Source organism: Macrobrachium nipponense, chromosome 5 (assembly GCF_015104395.2).
Source record: "Macrobrachium nipponense isolate FS-2020 chromosome 5, ASM1510439v2, whole genome shotgun sequence".
NCBI classification, from domain to species: Eukaryota; Metazoa; Arthropoda; class Malacostraca; order Decapoda; family Palaemonidae; genus Macrobrachium; species Macrobrachium nipponense.
The window spans coordinates 56,309,135-56,327,509 of NC_061107.1; the positions used below are offsets into that span (position 1 = coordinate 56,309,135).

An 18,375-nucleotide genomic window follows, 5' to 3' on the forward strand; every position below is an offset into this window, starting at 1 on the left:
TGAAATATATATATATGTAAGTGAAAATTTCGGATGCGTCATGGGGTTAGTGTGCACTGCGTTTGGCCACACTTTTCATTATCCTTTGTTTAATCTTAAAATATGGCCTTAATTTCTAACTTTGGAGAAAATACTTACTTCGAAAGGAGAGTAGAGGTCTCGAGCTGTTCCTCTCACCACCAACAACTCATGACTGATGACTATCTCCGGTGTCAGGATGTGTTAAAGTACTTTTTCAGAGGGAGGCCACAAATGCGGTAGTCAATGGCTCGGCCAGTCTAGTCGGTTGTTTACCCTATATACATAGATATTAAAGCAATTTTATCATTATTGCATTACTGTGACATCTAGAATTCGTGGAAACAGTTTATAAAGGCATTGGTGTATGTGTCAAGTTCCACTAAATTGGCAACGATGACTTGCCATTCTTAGCACTCATTAAAGGTTACATTTGTTTCAGCTGTACAATTATTAAAAATTAAAAACAAATTATTTCAGCCATACAATTATAAAAAAAATGTCGATATAGTAATATAGACATAAATAAATTAAAAGTGCTGTCAAAAAAGGTACAAATTTTATCTCAAACAATTGACTAGACTGCCATCTGCTTGACTTGTGGAATCTAGCTGCCAGATGTACAACAAGGCTGAAAAATTATTCCTGCCATGGCTTTGTTGTAAACAAACTCTCACATATTTAGAGTGGAGTTTAGAGTGAATTAAGAGTGAAATGTGTATAATTACGGTCAAATAAGCTCTGTGGAGTTTCAGTTGTGATCGCAAGGTAAAAATCCATTTCAGTTCAAACCATGACCCCTGGAATAAGATGTCTCATACTAACACTAATACGTATAGGCAGCAAAATGTTTTATTGTGCTGATTTCAACTACAATCTTGAATAATATCAATAAACGTTACATATATATGCAAGTATTGTTCAAATGAGTGCTGGGATGGACGTGGCTGCAATTGTAGAACCGAATTGCACCCACAACCATACCACGCCATATTGGATTTAAAACCTGCCTTGAACACATATTTTATTCAAGAGTCTTACCAAGCAATTATTCAGCTGCAGGATTCCTACGCTCGGCAGACTAACTTTCAAATTTCCCAGTGGTGCCGCCATCTTTTGTGCAGGTAACTAGTTACCGCTCACCTTCGATAAACAGGTATGATGTCAACGCACCTCTTCAGTTGGATTTCTGCTGGCTCCCGAGTAACGTCGGTAGCTCTGCAAGCTTTCTTCATCATCTTTGGAGGGTTGTTTGCCTATTCATGGAATTTTGGTGACTTACAAAGTTTTCTGTGTTTTTTTCTTCAAGGAGTTAGCTTAGTTAGTTACTCTTTTGAGATAAGCTGCTGCCAATTTCGTGTTCTTGTCAGATTCTAGTTCATCGGGGGTGTGAGGTTTTGGCGCAGGGGGGCTGCAAAACAAGGTTAGTTAAGGAGGTTTATGACCCTCACTCCAATTATACTAAGTGTAGGGGGCAATAGTGTTCCAAAGAACTGAGGTGTTCTGTTTGTCAGGAGTGGGACGATGAACAGTGGAAACTTTTTATTTCTCATAATAAGAAAGTTATTCAAGGTAGGAAAAGAAAAGCAGCAATTAGGGCAGATAGTAAGGTTGCTGTAACTTTGCCTTCTACCCCTGTGTCAGCGGAGATCGCTACTCCTACTTCTTCTCCCTTAAGAGGTCATCTTTCTCCTATCCTCAGTCCTCCGACCCCCTCTCTTCCAACTTCTGTACCAGCTTCACATGTTGCAGTTTCCGACACCATTGCCAGCCTCGAATCAAGGTTCGAAAGGAGATTTGAGATTTTAGGGAATACTGTTATGGAGTTAGGTACCTCCATGAAGTCGTTCATGGAGAAAAGTTGTAGCAGTACAAGTGCAAGTGAAGTGTTTCCTGTGGGGGTAGCTGTCTGTCCATCCAGTTCTCCTAGACAACGGTCACTGTCCCGCTCCCCTGCCTCGGGGAGAAGACATACTGGAGGTCCAAGGGAGACTGTTGGGGTTTGCCCTTCGACTGCTGACGTCTCCCCTCTCCCTTTCAAGAGGTCAAAGGATTCACCTTTTAGTCCGCGCCTGTCTTGCAGTCACGCAGATCAGACGTACGAGGGACAAGTTTCGACTCGCGACTCGGCGGACTCGACTGCAAGTCGACGGTTGCGGATACCTGTCCGGTGTACACAGGCTCGTATGGCAGTTTCATATATCTTTTTGTTGACAAAACTTTATTTTTTTAATGGTATGCTTAAATACTGAATTATTGTATTGTTTCACCAATTAAATATCAAGTGAGAAAGTGGTCTTTTTTCTGATCAATGGTCACAGCGGTGTTTTACCCTAGTAGCTACCTAAAGTGCATATCTAGATCAGAGTACAGTACAGGTCAGTGGAAGGCTGTGCCATTGTTGAAACAGCAACTACCAACTCCAAACCTTTTTTGGGATTTGAAATGTGTAACTTTTCGTCACAGAGATGGTATTTATTCTTATTCACCACCATTACAGATTACGTATATGGAATGATTGCTGCTAGATAAAGGTACCTACAGAAGTTGTTAGGGTAAATATTCTGTGTGTTTGTGGATATATAATGCAAACCTAAGAATCACAATCGCTAAAGAATCCTGCCCTCAGTATCCGATGCCCGGGGGGTGCAGTGTAAGATGTGCAAGAAAAGCCGTGCTTCCCTTGATGTTTATATATCAGAATCCTCCCTTCAAATATAAGTCTTCCTAATGTAAAGGACCAGTGGTTTATGTATTGTGTAGGAGCATCATAATTTTTTTAAGTAAATTGTATTTTTCCTTACTACTATATAAACCTGAGGTCCTTTACACATTAGGCCCACCTCATGCCACTCCCCATTCTGTTAATCCTGGGGCAAAAGCAAAGCGAAGTGCATACGCCTAAGTGGGATGAGCTTCTCTCACCCAGGCGCTAGTTTAATTACCAAACTACCTTGTTATAAAGTCTATCAGCCATTTGTTCCTACACTATGTACAAACCCTCAGTCCATTACATAATGAATTACTTTCAGCGTAGGCTGAAATATGGCCATTAAATTCTTGAACAAGGTGGTTAAGCAGTAACTACTGCCTGGTAGGCAGTTAGGTCTGCCTGCCTGGATGTAAACACTCCACTTTTCTTTCGGCTGTCTTCCGATGAAGACATATTTTTGTGAGCTCTTGCTGACTAGCTGTTAATCATTTTCCCGGTGGGATCTTTAATTTTTTATTTTATTGCATTGTCTTACTGAACAATTATGCAGCTGTAGGTTCCCTACGAATGGCAGACAGTATCTACTGCCATTCGCCTTCTCTCCCCCACTCTCGGACAAGCCTCTGATCAGGAGGGTGTATCTCTCAGATTCTCTGAAGTTCTTGGCTCTCAGTGAGGAAGTGCAGAAGATGCTGGACAAGGATGCGATAAAGGAAGTGGTGCGTCCATCTCTGGGGTTTTACAGTCACATCTTGGTGCCCAAGGCGTCGGGAGGTTGGAGGCATGTAGTAATTGACTTATCCACTTTGGTTTATTTCATCAGGAAAACGACGTTCAAGATGGAGACCCTGCGTTCAGTATTGGCAGCTGTGAGGGAAGGCGACTATGCTGTTGATATATTTGAAGGGCACATACTTCTAGATCCCTATTCATCTGCCATTCAGGAAGTTCCTTCACTTCTCTCTCAGAGACAAGGTCTTCGAGTTCAAAGTCTTGTGGTTCGGGCTGACCACAGCCTCTCAGGTGTTCACAAGGGTCTTCTCTCTCATCTCAAGTTGGGCCCATGCTCAGGGGATCTGTTTGCTGAGGTACCTCAATGATTGGTTGGTCTTAGCTGGTTCCAGGGAGAAGCTGCTGCAGGACAGAGATCGTCTGCTTCGGTTTTGTCTGGAACTGGGCATCGTGGTCAACCAAGAGAAGTCAAATCTCGTACCCAGTCAAAGGATTCTCTGCCTGGGCATGGTCATCAATAGGGCAGTTTCAATGGTTTCCCTGTCGGATCAGAGGTTGGAGAAGTTGCATGTGGTGGCACACGACTTCCTATCACAACCACATCAATCAGCTCATCAGTGGCAGGTTTTCTGGGAATTTTATCTTCTCTGGAGAAGCTGGTCCCTCATGGGCATCTATATCTTCGGTCTCTGCAATGGGGACTGAGGGAATTCTGGTCTCCGGCAGGGGACAGTTCCTCTGTCTCTAGAAGTGAGAGAAGACCTTTGTTGGTGGTTGGACAACCAAAATCTCTTGATGGGTGTTCCTCTGTGTTCTATCCCCCGGACTTCCTTCTGTTTTCCGGACACCTCCCTTGCAGGTTGGGGGGGGGGCCTCATTTAGGCAGCCTCATTGCCTCAGGTATTTGGAGTTTGGAGGACAAGCAGCAGCATATCAACGTCTTGGAGTAGAAGGCAGCCTTTCTGAGTCTGAAGGAGTTTTGGGAAAAAGTAGAGGGTCATTCTGTCATTCTCATGTCGGACAACACCACGGTGGTCGCTTATGTGAACAAGCAGGGGGACCTGGTTTCATGTCAACTTAATGCCTTGACCTTTGAGGTTCACCAGTGGGCAGTCAGTAATTCGGTAGAGCTCTCAGCTCAGTATACCCTAGGCAAACAGAATTTAGTCGCAGACAAGCTCTTCCAGGTTTGGGGGAGACCCATGCTGGACCTTTTTATGACCTGGTTCACAGGAAACTGGAGATATTCTGTTCAGTGGTTCCGGATCCTCGAACATTAGCAAAGGATGCATTCCAACATCCCTGGGACAACCTGGAGGTGTATGCCTTCCCTCCATTTTGTTGATCTGTCAAGTCCTGAACAGGTTGATGAGTTTGCAAAGTCTCAGGATGACTTTGGCAGCCCCTCTGTGACCTCAGGCGGAATGGTTTCTGGATCTGCTGTCATTATTGCGGAGGTTCCGAGGGAAATTCCCCCTTGGCGGCATTTCCTGTGTCAGCCGCTTGTAGAAAGGTTCCACCAGTCAGTAGAATCCCTGTCTCCTTAGTTGGAGGCTATCAAGTATCTCTTCCAAGTGAGAGGCTTTTCTCAGAGGACAGCAGGGCATATGTCCAGCAGCCTCAGAAGGTCGACCTCTGCAGTTTACCAAGACAAATGGGCGATTTACTTTGATTGGTGTCGTAAACAGGGTTTTTCTCCACTCGGAACCTCTATTCAGCACATAGCACACTTTTTGACCTTCCTCAGAGATTAGAAACGTTTGTCTGTTTCTGCCAATAGAAGCTACAGGGTGGCCCTGAAGTTAGTGTTACATCTTAGAGGTATCGATATCTCCTCATCCTGTTAACTTTTCTTGCTAGTTAAAGGGTTTGAGCAATTTAGTTCTCTTAGAGAGCTCAAGCCCCCGACGTGGGATGTTTCCCTGGTCCTGAGAAGTTTCATTAAATCTCCATATGAGCCTTTGTGTCGTTCATCAAACGGACTTGACACTCAAAACCGTTTTCCTCCTGGCCTTGGCATCTTCAAAGAGAGTGGGGGAGCTGCACTGTCTGAGCTATGATGTGAAGCACACCAGGGGTTAGGGGTCAGTGTCCTTCGAATTTGTCCCGGAATTCATGGCTAAGACCCAGAATCCCTTGGTGCACGATGATAGGTTCACGTCCTTTTCCATTCCATTACTAAATGACTTTGTGGGCTGTGATTCCCAAGAGCTTTTCTTGTGTCCTGTCAGGGCTCTGCGTTGCTACCTTGAAAAGACAAGGCACCTTTTGACCAGGCTGTTGTAGGCTTTTTGTTAGCACGGGGCGCACATAGAAAGAGGTGTCGAAGAATACTATTTCTTTTTGGATACAGGAAGCCATCAGACAGGCATACTTGACTCTTGATGATTCTGCCACCACGACTGTGCAGGCTAGAGCGCATGACGTTAGGGGTATTGGTCCCTCTCTGGCTTTCAAAAAGAAGTTGGCTGTATATAGAGTGCTGAGTGCTGGTACTCAGTTACACGCCAGTCCACGTTCACCTCCTCCTATCTTTAAGTTGTTGCCCACGTTTTCCCTGGGTCCTGTGGTGGCTGCCCAACAGATCGTGTAACTCATCATTGCCCTTGACAGGGCACATTTGTATCTTACCTAAAATGATTGTGTGGATGAGAGAATGAGTGAGTTTTCTGGTCTCTCTCTTTCTCTTATACCTTTCCTTCTTCCTTCGGGCCGGTTTAGGTATAGGCACGTCATTCACTGGACTGGTCTAATACAGATGAGTAAGGCAGCCACACTAATTTAGTTTGGTCACTTGGTAGTTCAATAACCAACCTTCTATTCAGTAGCATATGCTCTGCTCCTTGGCAAGGGGGATTAGGGGAGGGTGGTAACAAACCCTGGTGTGTGTTGGTTTGTTATTGGACAGTCCAAAGTTTTCTCTTTGGTTCCCTATACAATGATTCTCCATATATCATTGTACATCGCTCAGTGACTGAGTAGTTGGTGGATATCAATGAATTTAACTTCTCACAGGCATCAGTCCCTTTCCAGTAGATATTTCTTCTGGAGATGGACTGGTGGGTAGGCCCCCAGCTGGTTTAGGATGTCTGTACCTCCCTCCAAGTATAAGTCTGTCCAATTGTTAAGACCGAAGGTGTGTTCGCGTATGAACAAAATGACAATTTTTTTAAGACGTTTGTATTTTTTTCATAGCTACAACCTGAGGTCTTAACGTTGTACTGCCCACCTCTAGCCGGCCCTCTGTCTTGCTAAAAGATATCGTGGGTTGGGAAAGACTGAACGCTGTGGTGTGGGTGTGTGGTCCTTGACCACTTTTCACCCGATGTACATGCGTTGCCAGATCTCACAAGATTCCTTGCTTTCATCTGCGATTTAACTGGATCCAGCTAGGCACTAGAAATTATTCTAGTGTTAAGAACTCAGGTTTGTAGCTATGAAAAATGCAAATTGTCTTAGAAGATTTGTCATTTTTTGTAAGAGTGTTCCTGAGTGCAAGATGGAATTGGTTGTTGAAACATGGTAGTAAGGTAGTTCACTATTAGTAACTGGATATAATGGGGTGTTGAGGTTGGACTTCCCCACTCATCAAATACTTTTTCTTCTTCCACAGTGTAATTAAGACATCTTAATGCACTATGACTGACCATCAGGTTGAAACTTCTTTCATCTTTTTTTGTTGTTGTAAGGACTTGAACAAAGTGAATGACAAGATTTTTTTTATATACAGCTCTACTGGAATAATGACAGACATTCCATCCCGTGGTATTCTGAGAAACTCATCTTTCACTTCTATTCCTGCTGCTGTTTCCACTAAGGAACTCAATGCTGTTGAGCCCCCAATATTGATCATCTTGCATGTGGAGATAACCCCCAAAAATATTAAGCACAGGCTATACTGCTCTAGCACTTTGTCCCTTGACATGTTTTCTACTGTAACCAAGAGAGTAAGAATATGGGATGGAGTAAGGTGAAGAAATGCACACACATCTTCCTTCTCTCTTGCCAAGCTCTTCCTCCACATCTTTTTCAGCTTTCTCTTCTATCTGTGGGAAGGAGAAGAGATCTAGGAAGAAGTCCCACAAGAAGTTCCTTTGGGCTTTCAGTGACTTCCTTCCTTCTTCTGGTGGGCTTTCAGTGACTTCCTTCCTTCTTCTGGAATTGGTGACAGCATTTGCTCACCTGCAAGTGAGATGTCTGCTGTAGGTAGAGTTGACACCAGGTTTTCCCCTGAAAGATAAGACTATCCCAGACTAATCCCCTGTTGTACTTCTGCTAAGATACTCAGGAAAGAGTCAGCACTACCGTTTCTCTCAGTGTAGGCAGACAGGTTGCCCAGGTATGATACTGCAGGGTACTATGACAGTCAATATATGAATGATTGTGTAGACCCTTAGGCAGTGCCTGAATTCCTAATATACATATACACAATCTTCGGATCAAAACATATACAGAAGAGGGTTCGTGTGCAGAAGATTACAGCACTAAGTTACTTCTGAGTATCTTGGCAAACCAGTTGCACATGATTTTGTAAATACTTACATGGAGAATTCCTGATTCATCAGTCTCTCAGTGCTCACATGCTTAAACCTGTGTCCTTAGACACACCGAATCACTTGTAATCTATGAGAGTCTGTACTGAATGCCTGCCCTTGACCATTTTGGTGGCAGCATCAAGCCCCTCAATTAATTAAGTGGAGACAAGGAAGACATCTCAATAATAGTACAGTATGGTCCCCAATTATGCGAGAACTTGGTCGATTCATGGTCTTGCAGAATTGGAAAGATTCACGGTCTCGCAGAATTGGAAATTCGCAGATTTCGAAACACATACCCTATGGGAATAATTCCATCAGGGCCAAGGCAAACGGCAACTTACCCGGTCAAAATTTTTTATACTACCCATTTTCAATACTTTCTATGTACTATACTGTAATTTTTTCTAATATAAAATTTGTTTCTTATGGATAAATAAAACATTAAAAACAAGGGTTTTAATAAGCTTGGAAAAAGTTTAAAATTATGCACAGGATGGTGAAAACTCCCACACATAAACAATGCCACCATTGGGTGCAAGTGTACTGTACGATGCAGTCATTTCCTTTAAAAAACCTTTTGGATGGAATTTCCTCCACTTATAATCTGCCAAAAAACCTTCTAGCTCCTCTATTTCATCCTCCGTGAGGAGTTCTTCTGCTGAAGAAGGCTTTGTGAACCATTTGAGGTTTTGGGGACTGGCAGATCACGCTTGTCTCCACTCCCATTAGTCCTAACAAACTTGGTTACGAGCACCTTTCTCAGCTTCTTTGTCTGGCACGTTCACTAAGTAATCTTTTTCATATAGATTTATTCTACGATAAAAAAAGAACTAATGAAAATTTAAAATTTTATATGAAATTACAATTTCTTAAAAGAATGATAAAAATTCAAAATTCAACATGAAATGACAGTTTCTTGAAAAGTTTAGATCGAACGATTCTCTCTCTCTCTCCCTCTCTCTCTCTCTCTCTGCTTCTCTGTTAATCACTTTTACTAGTCATTTTCATCAAAATCTAATTCAACAATAGAAAAAAAATAAATGATCAAATGCCGAAAGTTAGTCAAACAAGTTAACCTAGAAAAAAATTCTTACTTCATATTCGCAAAGACAGATTTCAAGTTGTTGACTGCTGCCAAAATGGAAGTTGCTCCATCTTTCATCTTTAACTTAAGGGCAAGCTTTTTAGTTTTGAGAAAATAGGTCTTCCTCTTCGACTTCTAGGCAGATGCATACATGATGCAGATGATCAGAATATACTTCATAGATCTGAATAATACGTATGGTGATGATAATGATACCAATCATTCATACACACTACGCTAATGATGTCACAAATGCGTGTGGCGGAGCCTTGCGTCTTAGCGAATGGCTAAGCAGAACCATTCAGAATACACTTTGCAGATCTGAATAATACCTATGGCGATGATGATGATACCGATCATTCAGAATACACTTTGCAGATCTGAATAATACGACGTCACAAATGCTTGAGGCATAGGCTTCCATCTTAGCTAATGGCTGAGCAGGAAATCTTTCTCGAATTCCCCCTTGGAGGAATAATAGATTTTTTTCCAAGCATTCCCCTTTTTTGCCCGCCCCCCCCCTTTTTTCTCTCCAGATATAGCGAACTCCCCCCCCTAAAACAAATACTTGAAAAGACAATAGATTTGATACATTTTACAGCTCGTGACTAGCAGACTCTGAACGGCTTTGCAGATACAGAAAATCTATTTTTGAGAACTAGTGACTGCATAAGAGGGGAATCGGACAATTCGAACTAGCATAATTCGGGTTCGGACTGTATAATCTCAACCAAAGCCAATTGTTCCTATCTGAGAACTGAAAAAAGTTCCACTATTTGCTTTTGAGAAAAAGTAATAATTTTTTGTGATTAACTGAATATTCCATAGGTCAAGGAGAAATATAAATGCAGTGGACCCCCCATATTCGCGGACTCACACATTCGCGGATTTCCCTTAGGAACGTTTCAATGCATTAGTCGCGCAAAATTCACACATTCGCGGTATTTTTCTATGAGAAATATCTTAAAATGCACTTTTTGTGATAAAACTATTAAAAAAACCAAGTATAAAAATTCTTAGTGGGTTTTTCTTGAGTTTTAACTAACAAAATAGGCTGTTTTTAGTGTTTTTATAGGGGTTCCAAACATTTGCGGGTTCTAACTATTCTCAGGGGGAGGGGTCTGGTATACATCCCCCACAAATACGGGTGACCACTGTAGTTCTGTAGTTGTATTGTAAATGATGATAGTAATTTGACCATAAGTGATTTTCAGGTATACTCATAAGGTTATGGAAATTTGGTCTTGTTCATGTCAAAGTAATCATTTTTGGAAGACTTTTAATATGGAGGTGGAGATTGGTCTTGAATTACATTTATGAGATCATTAAATTCTTTGAATTTCAGTTGACTAGTAATATTAATGCATCTTTTTTATTTCAGCCTTGGCATCATGTTTGCCATATCATGGATCAGTGCAGTGTGGATGTGGATATCTGCTGGCAAAATTTTAGAAAAAAAGGTCATTAGGTTGCTCTTGTAATAGTTTTATGTCACTCATTTGAGAGCACAGAGAAGAAATGAGCAACCAGTGTTTTAATACTGTACATGAAAAATTTGTTTGTGAGTGACTGAGGTTTCAGAAGTACCTAAAATCTCTAGGCTTAGTAAGACAATCTTTTTATCCTTCAAGCGTTGAATAGGTATTAAATAACAAAAGAATGAAGTGTTGGGAGTAAACCTAAAGATGTCTGGCCGTCATCTTAGCTCAGAAGACCGACGTGAACTTGCTCGTCTCACAAAAATTTTGTCACAGAAAATTGTTCAAGTAGTGGTACAGAGCCGCCTTGGAGAAAAAGCATTCACTAAATCCAGACCCACCAGCTCAAGGATCAGAATGGGTCAGTAAGGTTTTTCCTCTTTTATTTTGCATATTATTGGTATTTTAAACTATGTAACTTACGTAGTAATTAACATAGCTATAAGTTCCACTTATACAGCAGTTTGAATAAAAAATTTTGTGGATAACACTTAACACTATTGTGTAGGCGACCAGTGTCACCCACTAGCGGGAGAATAGGAATGACTGTGAGTAGCAGGCTCAGTTTGTTGCTACCATCATCTGTAACACCAGTGATGGTGGTAGCTTGCTCATTATTTGTTCTTATGCGATATACAAATCCTCAGTCCTTTACGATAGGAATAACTTAAGGCATAGCCTGGACACAGCTGCTGAAATCTGTAAATAAGGTGGTTTCAGTAGTTTATCTGCTGGTCAGGTCATTGGTAGTCCCTCCGACCAGATGTAAACATAATAATTTGCTTTTGGCCGTTGATGTGAATAGACATGTTCTTCACCGCTCTCTACCAGACTGTGATCGGTGATTTCTTTTTCAATCCCGATGGGATTTTTTCCTTTTTACTTTGTGTATTGTTGTTGTGATAGCATGTTTGAGACACTATTGAATTATGCAGACCCATGAATTGCAACATCACTTGTCCCCTGCTCATCATGCTTGGGGCGGTTGAGTGTAAATTTAGATGATGTGGTGTGCGGAGTGTTCTGTATGGTCTGCGTCGTAGTGGGGGAAGTTAGCCTGGAGGAGGAAGTATATTAGGAAGATTAAATCTGTGGCAGTAGGTAATATGCCTCCCACCACACCTGTGATAGCTAACCTCTCATCTTCTTGCCTCATCCTTTAACAATCCCGTATTTACTGCCACCCCTTCGGGGGAGGCTTCCGCTTCTTCTTTCCCTGCCGATGAGTCGGAGAGGGAAGAGGAGTGGGGACTGTGGTTGCAGACCTGGGGAGCACTTCTGTAGGGGGCCTCCCCTCACTTCGAAGGTATGCCTTGGGAGCGAGGGTCCCCCCCCCCAATTAACCCAACCTTTGCTTTTGCAGGTGAGGTATCAGGTTTACGACAGGCGTGGACTTCCTTGGGACTGTCTGGAACTCTGATCCAGGTTTTACTGGCGCACCTAAATAGGGGTGCCAGTAGTGCCGTGACCCATACAGTCGTCCACCATCACCACAGTGACTCTGCCCAGCTATTATGTGCCTCCTCACCTGGTCTGGTTGCACCATCCAACAAATGTTTCATCTACAGTAGTGATGGGTACTAGGCCCCATCTACCACCTTCCAGTTGCCCAGCCCATGTGACTGCAGTGCCTCCTCCTCCTGGATTTGTTGGTCACTGCTACCTGTCCCAAGGTTACCACTCCTCTGTCTCTGGTCATGGCAGAGGTGACCCCACCCCGCCTACCATTTCCGCTGTAGTTTCTCCCTCTGTTCCTACACCTGCTCCTACTCCCACCCCCAGACCTGCCCCTGTACCAGCTCCTTGACCTGACGAGTCATCTGCCACCCCTCGGAGTCCCCTGATAACTCTACTGTGGAAGGCAAAGAAGAATAAGAGATCCAAGGTGTCATCATCTTCAGGTTCGTCTTCGTCCTCATCGCCGTCGTCTGCCCCCTCCTCAACTCCCCCTTCAAAGGCTTCACAGCCTAAGAAGGGGAAGGTAGTTCCTCGGCCCCGGAAAAAGTCTCACCTTGAGACTTCTGAGGGTCTGCCTCCTCCCCCTGGGGAGGAAACAGTTGGCTCTCTCCCTGGCTCTCCCACTTCTTTGGAAGTGGGAGCCAAGACACTGTCCCCAGGGACCAGAGTCTCGGGAGCCTCTGGAGTTTAAACTAAGGTTCGTTCACCAGCCCCTGCTCACAAGGGCGCTGCTCGAGGGATAGAGATCATGTTGGAGTCTTGTTTGCAAGCATCTTCAAGTGTACAACCTCCTCCAAAGGGAGGATGTACATCCACAGCCAAGGGGAAGGAGTCCTATCCCCACCGCAGAAGTGTTGGGGTCGAGAGCGGGGACCAAGCAGTGGCTCATACTCACCTGTGAAGACCAAGCTTGGTTCTTCTGCAGGTGCTAGGATCAATGTCGCTGTCCCCCGGGAGAAGGCGTCTGGAGAGGGTAGGAGGAGGTCCCCTGCACAGCCCTCTTCGCAAGAGGTGTCAACCTTGGAGAGGGCTCGGATCCGTTGTAAGGACGATGCTTGTTCTCGCCAGGCTGTTAGCCGTGTCGTCGGTAGCCATGGCTCTGGTAGCCATGTTGCTACTGCAGCAAGGCGAGAACCTCGGCATCCTCCTCGGGAAAACATCTCACCGAGGCGAACACGCTCTTTTAGACCACATCTCTGTCATCACCACAGGTTGACGACAGGACGCAGCTCATTCCCTCTGACAGCAGCACTATTAGAAGGAATGAGAGCATCCAATCCTCCTCTCCTATTCCCTCTACTTCTTCGGGATACACCAGGACGGGCGGGGCGAATAGTAGGAATCCTTTGAAGTGTTCTCCTCGGGATTCAGCTTCAGGGACCTGTGTTCCTGGAGGGATTTTAGGCACCTACCAGACATACGCCCACATTGTTGAGGAGGGATTCAGGGAGTCTGGTGAGGTTCTCCCTCAGGGAAGGGACCGCAGCCTCCTTTACATGAGAACGCTCCTCTTGTCTCAAGGCTTTCTGGGGACCCAAGAGGGAACCCTGGGTCTCAACTGTGGTTGTCCTTGGGCAAAGGTGTGTTGGACCAAGTGAATGAACTTGTTTCCAGACAAGAAAAGTTTCTCAGGTTCAGTCGTTCGGACAAGCTTCTTCCCCCTCCTCTACCTCGCAAGATGCACTTCTACACACCCTCAGGAGACCTTTACCAATGAAGCAGGTAGACCTGGACCTGGTTTGCCTGGATCCTGGTCTGTTACTGCAGCAACTGAAAAGCGAGTGTATCTTTCTTAGCAGGAAGCAGCGACCCTGAAGGCTACTGCAATGGCAGCTCTTCATGCAGTCTCCTGGCTAGACCTGTTGTCCTTCACTGTGTCTAGAGTTGCTGCTTCTTCTGGGGCCATTGTCCCAGGGGAAGACTCGGCTTTCAGGAGACTGTGCCAGTCTGGTGGTAGGGCTACTTCCTACCCAGCCACCAGACAGCAAACCTGTGGGCAAACCTGGTGCTCAACATGCATGACGCTGTCCTCTCTCGAATCACAAGGGCCCTTGGCCCTAAGTTGGTATTGGCTTTACTTAACTGACTGCTGTTGCGTTCCACCTCTCTCTTCAACAGAGAGCATGAGATGCTGCGGTGGACACTCACAGGGATGACGACATGGACCAGCTTGTCCACCAGGCAGTGGCAAAAACTTCTGGGTCTTTGGAATCCTCTGCAGCTAGACCTTTAAGTCTAGCCAGCACCTCCTCGGCCTGAGAAGATAACCTCTTTTAACGGGTGTCCGAGGAACAACCCAGCCTTCTTCACTTCAACTTCAAAGGAGTAATGCCACACTCCTTTCAGCCCACCTTTTCTTTCAGGAGGGTAAGGGTAAGAAGAAGGGGAAATGCTAGGGTCGGCATTCCCCTCCAGCTGCTGCCACTGGTGGGGTGTGCCTGTCGAACCATTGGGCATCATGGCAGTGACATGGAGCAGAGACCCGGATGTAGACAGTCTTCGGGAGGGATATCTCTACTCCCCTTCAAGTCTCCGCCACCTCTCACCAACCACCCGGTCAGTCTACCATCGTACATAATAGGATCACTGATGCAACAGACCCTAGTTGAAGAAGTCAAGAAGATGTAGAGTAAAAATGCTGAAGAAGTCGTGTCGGACTATTTCCCAAGATTCTACAGATGGGTCTTTCTCGTAGAGAAGTGGGGGCGGCGAACAAGGAGAACAGTCATAAAACCTTTCTCCCTGAGAACCGATTCATTCACCAGCTTGGTTCAGATGGAGATGACAAACAGTGCTTGCCTCTATTAGGGAGAGCAACTTCATGCTTACGGTGGACGTAAAGGATGCATATTTCCAGATGCCCATCACAAGTCCTCCATAAAGACCTCTGCTTCGTCATGGGATAGACGGTCAAACGGTCTACCATTCAGGGTACAGTGGTCCCCCATATTTGCAGGGGATGCATACCAGCCCCCCCCCCCCCCCCCCCCCCCCCCCCCTCCCGGTAAATAGTTAGAACCCCTATAATAATCCCAAGATACGAGTGACCGAGTCGTGCTTCAGGAGGCTGTGCTAGTTGGTGCATGGGTCCAGCATCAGCACAACCAGCACATTTTAATGACACTTAGTTTGTCAACATTTGCTTAACATTTTAAAAAGCTGGCAAAAGCAAACCCATCTTCTAGTTAAATAAGTTCAAAAACAGCAAAAGAGATTGATGAAAGTATTGTTTTAACGTTAGACATACTCGTTGCATATTTGTGTAAAGCCATGAACATCGAACGAGAAACACCTTTTTTGCTAAGTACAACTGAATTGTATAACAACAAAATCCATTTGGCTTGTATTTCAACCATCGTGCGATAGTAAAACAATTGCCGTAGTTATGTTATAAGTGACATTATGTAGAATAGGACTGATATTTTATGTAATAACTTTATTTGCTATAGATCAAAGATCAGGAATTATACTGTTAAATTTAAACCAATTTGTAGCTGAAGCTGAGAAAACTGTTCAAGCTGGTAATGACTATTATCATGCATCGACAACAAGGATAAAACTCCCATAAACTTATGCCATCAAACGCAACCATAGATTTTTTCACACAGTAAATATGCCCCCTCAATCTATTAAAAAAAAAATAATTTGGTTCCCAACGACACTTAATCAAGTCATATTTCGACTTAAAAACACGTACACTGGGCGCAAAGGAAATGTTGACAGCAAAAGCACAATGGAAATATTGACAGCGAAAAAATGTCTGTAAGTATTTTGGTTGGGCTGGTCAATCTACTGGGTGGCAGGATTTGCTCATACATCTGGCAGTTTGAAACACCCTCAGAAGTGTCTGAAAGCACCAGACAGACTCAGTGCCGGCTTGTCTATGAATGAGAATAGATGTATGTCAGACCGCTCCTTTGTCCCTTCTGTCCCTACTGTTTGTGAATTTTTAGTGCTATAGCAGTGATACCAACTGCTAACATGGGTCAAAAGAAGCTTACTGATGAAGAAAAAACTTGTGCCTTGACACTCCTTGAGCAGGAGTGTCAGTATTCGTGTGGCGTGAGATATTGGGACTTCAAGCCAAGCCATTTATGTTGTGAAGAAGGTTGCTGTGGAACTCCAGCCAGGAGAGGTACCGAAGAGGAAACCTGGGTCTGGGGGGATCAGGAAGACTTCCTCACATACAGACAAGCTCTTGAAATGTGAAGTTATGAATGATCCATCAATTACAACTGCTGCCTTAAAGAAAAAGATGCCCACTCTGCTGAAAAATGTTGCGGTTCGTGTAGTCCAACACTGCCTTCAGAAGAACCTTGGCCTTCCCTGCCGCCGTGCTGCTAAGAAACCCATGTTGAATGTTGACATGAAGAAGAGAAACAAAGTTTTTTGGAAGAAATACTGTGCCTGGACAAGTGAGCAGTGGAGAGGGGTCATGTTTTCCGATGAATCAACCTTCAGACTTGTCAGAGCTACATCCAAAGTTGTTCGTTGCCCCAAGACTGTGTTGCGATACCACCCAAAATTCACCATGAAAACTTAAACATCCCTCCAGTGTCATGGAGTGGGGAGCATTTAGTGGTGCAGGTGGTCGTGGTGAACTCCATTTCATGCCAAAAGAAATGATGAAAATTGTGAACAGTGCTAATTAACCTGAATTTTTTGAAAGACCACATGATTGATTCTTTTAATAAGAACATGCATGTCATACTTTTATGCAGGATGGGGCTCCACGTCACAAGGGTAAAAAATGAAAAAGTTGTTAGCTGACAATAATGTTTCACTGTTAGATAAAGTTTGTGAGACCCAGCCATGTTATGTTGAGGAGATGAAGAGGGCCATATGTGATGTGTGGGAGAACTTGGATATGCAATACTTCATTAATTTAGCTGATTCTCTGTATAACAGGCTGAAGCAGGTGTTAGAGTTTAAAGGAAACATGACAAATACAGGCTCCCCGTGGTTACGACGGTTCCGGCTTACGACGTTCCGAGGTTACGACGCTTTTTCTTAAATATTTCAATGGAAAAATCCGTCCTGGGTTACGACGCTTGTTCCGAGGTTACGACGCTGACGCTTCCGACGCTCCGAGTTAACGACGCTTTTAAAAAACGCATACTATGATAAAAATCCTTTATAGTTTAGCACAGTATATTAATAAAAATAAGTTTCTGGTTAGATTACAACAAAAATTTTGAGATTATGATGATTTTCGACACTTTTTATGTTGTATTTTTCTATGTTTTTTAGTGACGCCTCATATGCGGAACTAGTTTCCGAGCGAATGAATACATACTAGTTTACATATAAGTCCAAAAGCGCAAATAATGAAAAAAATCATTGCTTGTTTCCAGTAATAATAACAAAACGAAGTTTCTGGTTAGATTACAACGCAAATTCCAAGTATCCAAAGAGAGACATTATCCAGTAATTTGATCCAGAGAGAGAGAGAGAGAGAGAGAGAGAGAGAGAGAGAGGAGAGAGAGAGAGAGAGAGAGAGAGAGAGAGAGGCGTCTTCTGACGCTCCGAGTTAAGGACAGAGAAGGTGTTCGTTTCGTTTAAACGGCCTCTGACTCATGCCTAGTAAATGTTTTGTTGATACTAATAATATAAGCCTATTTTAAAGATACGTTTACTTTAATTATTGTCTATATGATACGTAAATAGTAATCAACTATTCTTGTAGCCCTCAATATTTGGCAAAATCGAAGTATCCAACGCGAGACATTATCCAGTACGTAATTTGATCAGAGAGAGAGAGAGAGAGAGAGAGAGAGAGAGAGAGAGAGAGAGAGAGAGAGAGAGAGAGAGAGCGCTTTGGCAACAATGGTCTCGGGGGTTTTTATTAACTTCCTTCTGCTTGATGATCGTGGATATTGTAGAAGGATTTAGACCATACTCGTTTGCCAAATCGACGATACGAACGCCACGTTCATGCTTTGCTATAATTTCATGTTTTGCTTCCATCGAAATCATTTTCTTGGGTTTTTTCTTATCACCTGCTTTGTCTTTAGCTTTGAGACCCCATGGTTAATAATAAAATAGACAAAATAACACGAAAATAGGCGCAAATACAACGAACTAAACAAACGACGTGTTAACATGCAGCACCAACAAACAAAACAGGACTGAACGCCATTTATCGGTCGCCTCATACAACTAACACTCATCGCAAAATCGTATCTCAAATATTTCGTTGTATATCAAAGCTTGTATTTTCGCAAATTTTCTGTTTATATCTCAAAACATTCGTATATTAGGGCAATCGTATGTCAATTTTTGTTTCCAATGTAATTTGATCAGAGAGAGAGAGAGAGAGAGAGAGAGAGAGAGAGAGAGAAGAGAGAGAGAGAG

The 18,375-nt window shown here is 43.6% G+C and overlaps 1 long non-coding RNA gene across 2 annotated transcripts in view; it reads left to right on the plus strand.

Annotated features, from left to right (window-relative positions):
• Positions 1 to 10,642, plus strand: part of LOC135215342 (uncharacterized) — a 15,319-nt gene extending 4,677 nt beyond the window's left edge. For both annotated transcript variants that reach the window (XR_010314671.1, XR_010314670.1), the window contains exon 2: positions 10,467 to 10,642. This is a non-coding gene — a long non-coding RNA (uncharacterized LOC135215342). The remainder of the gene's footprint in view (positions 1 to 10,466) is intronic.
• Positions 10,643 to 18,375: the final 7,733 nt, after the last annotated feature.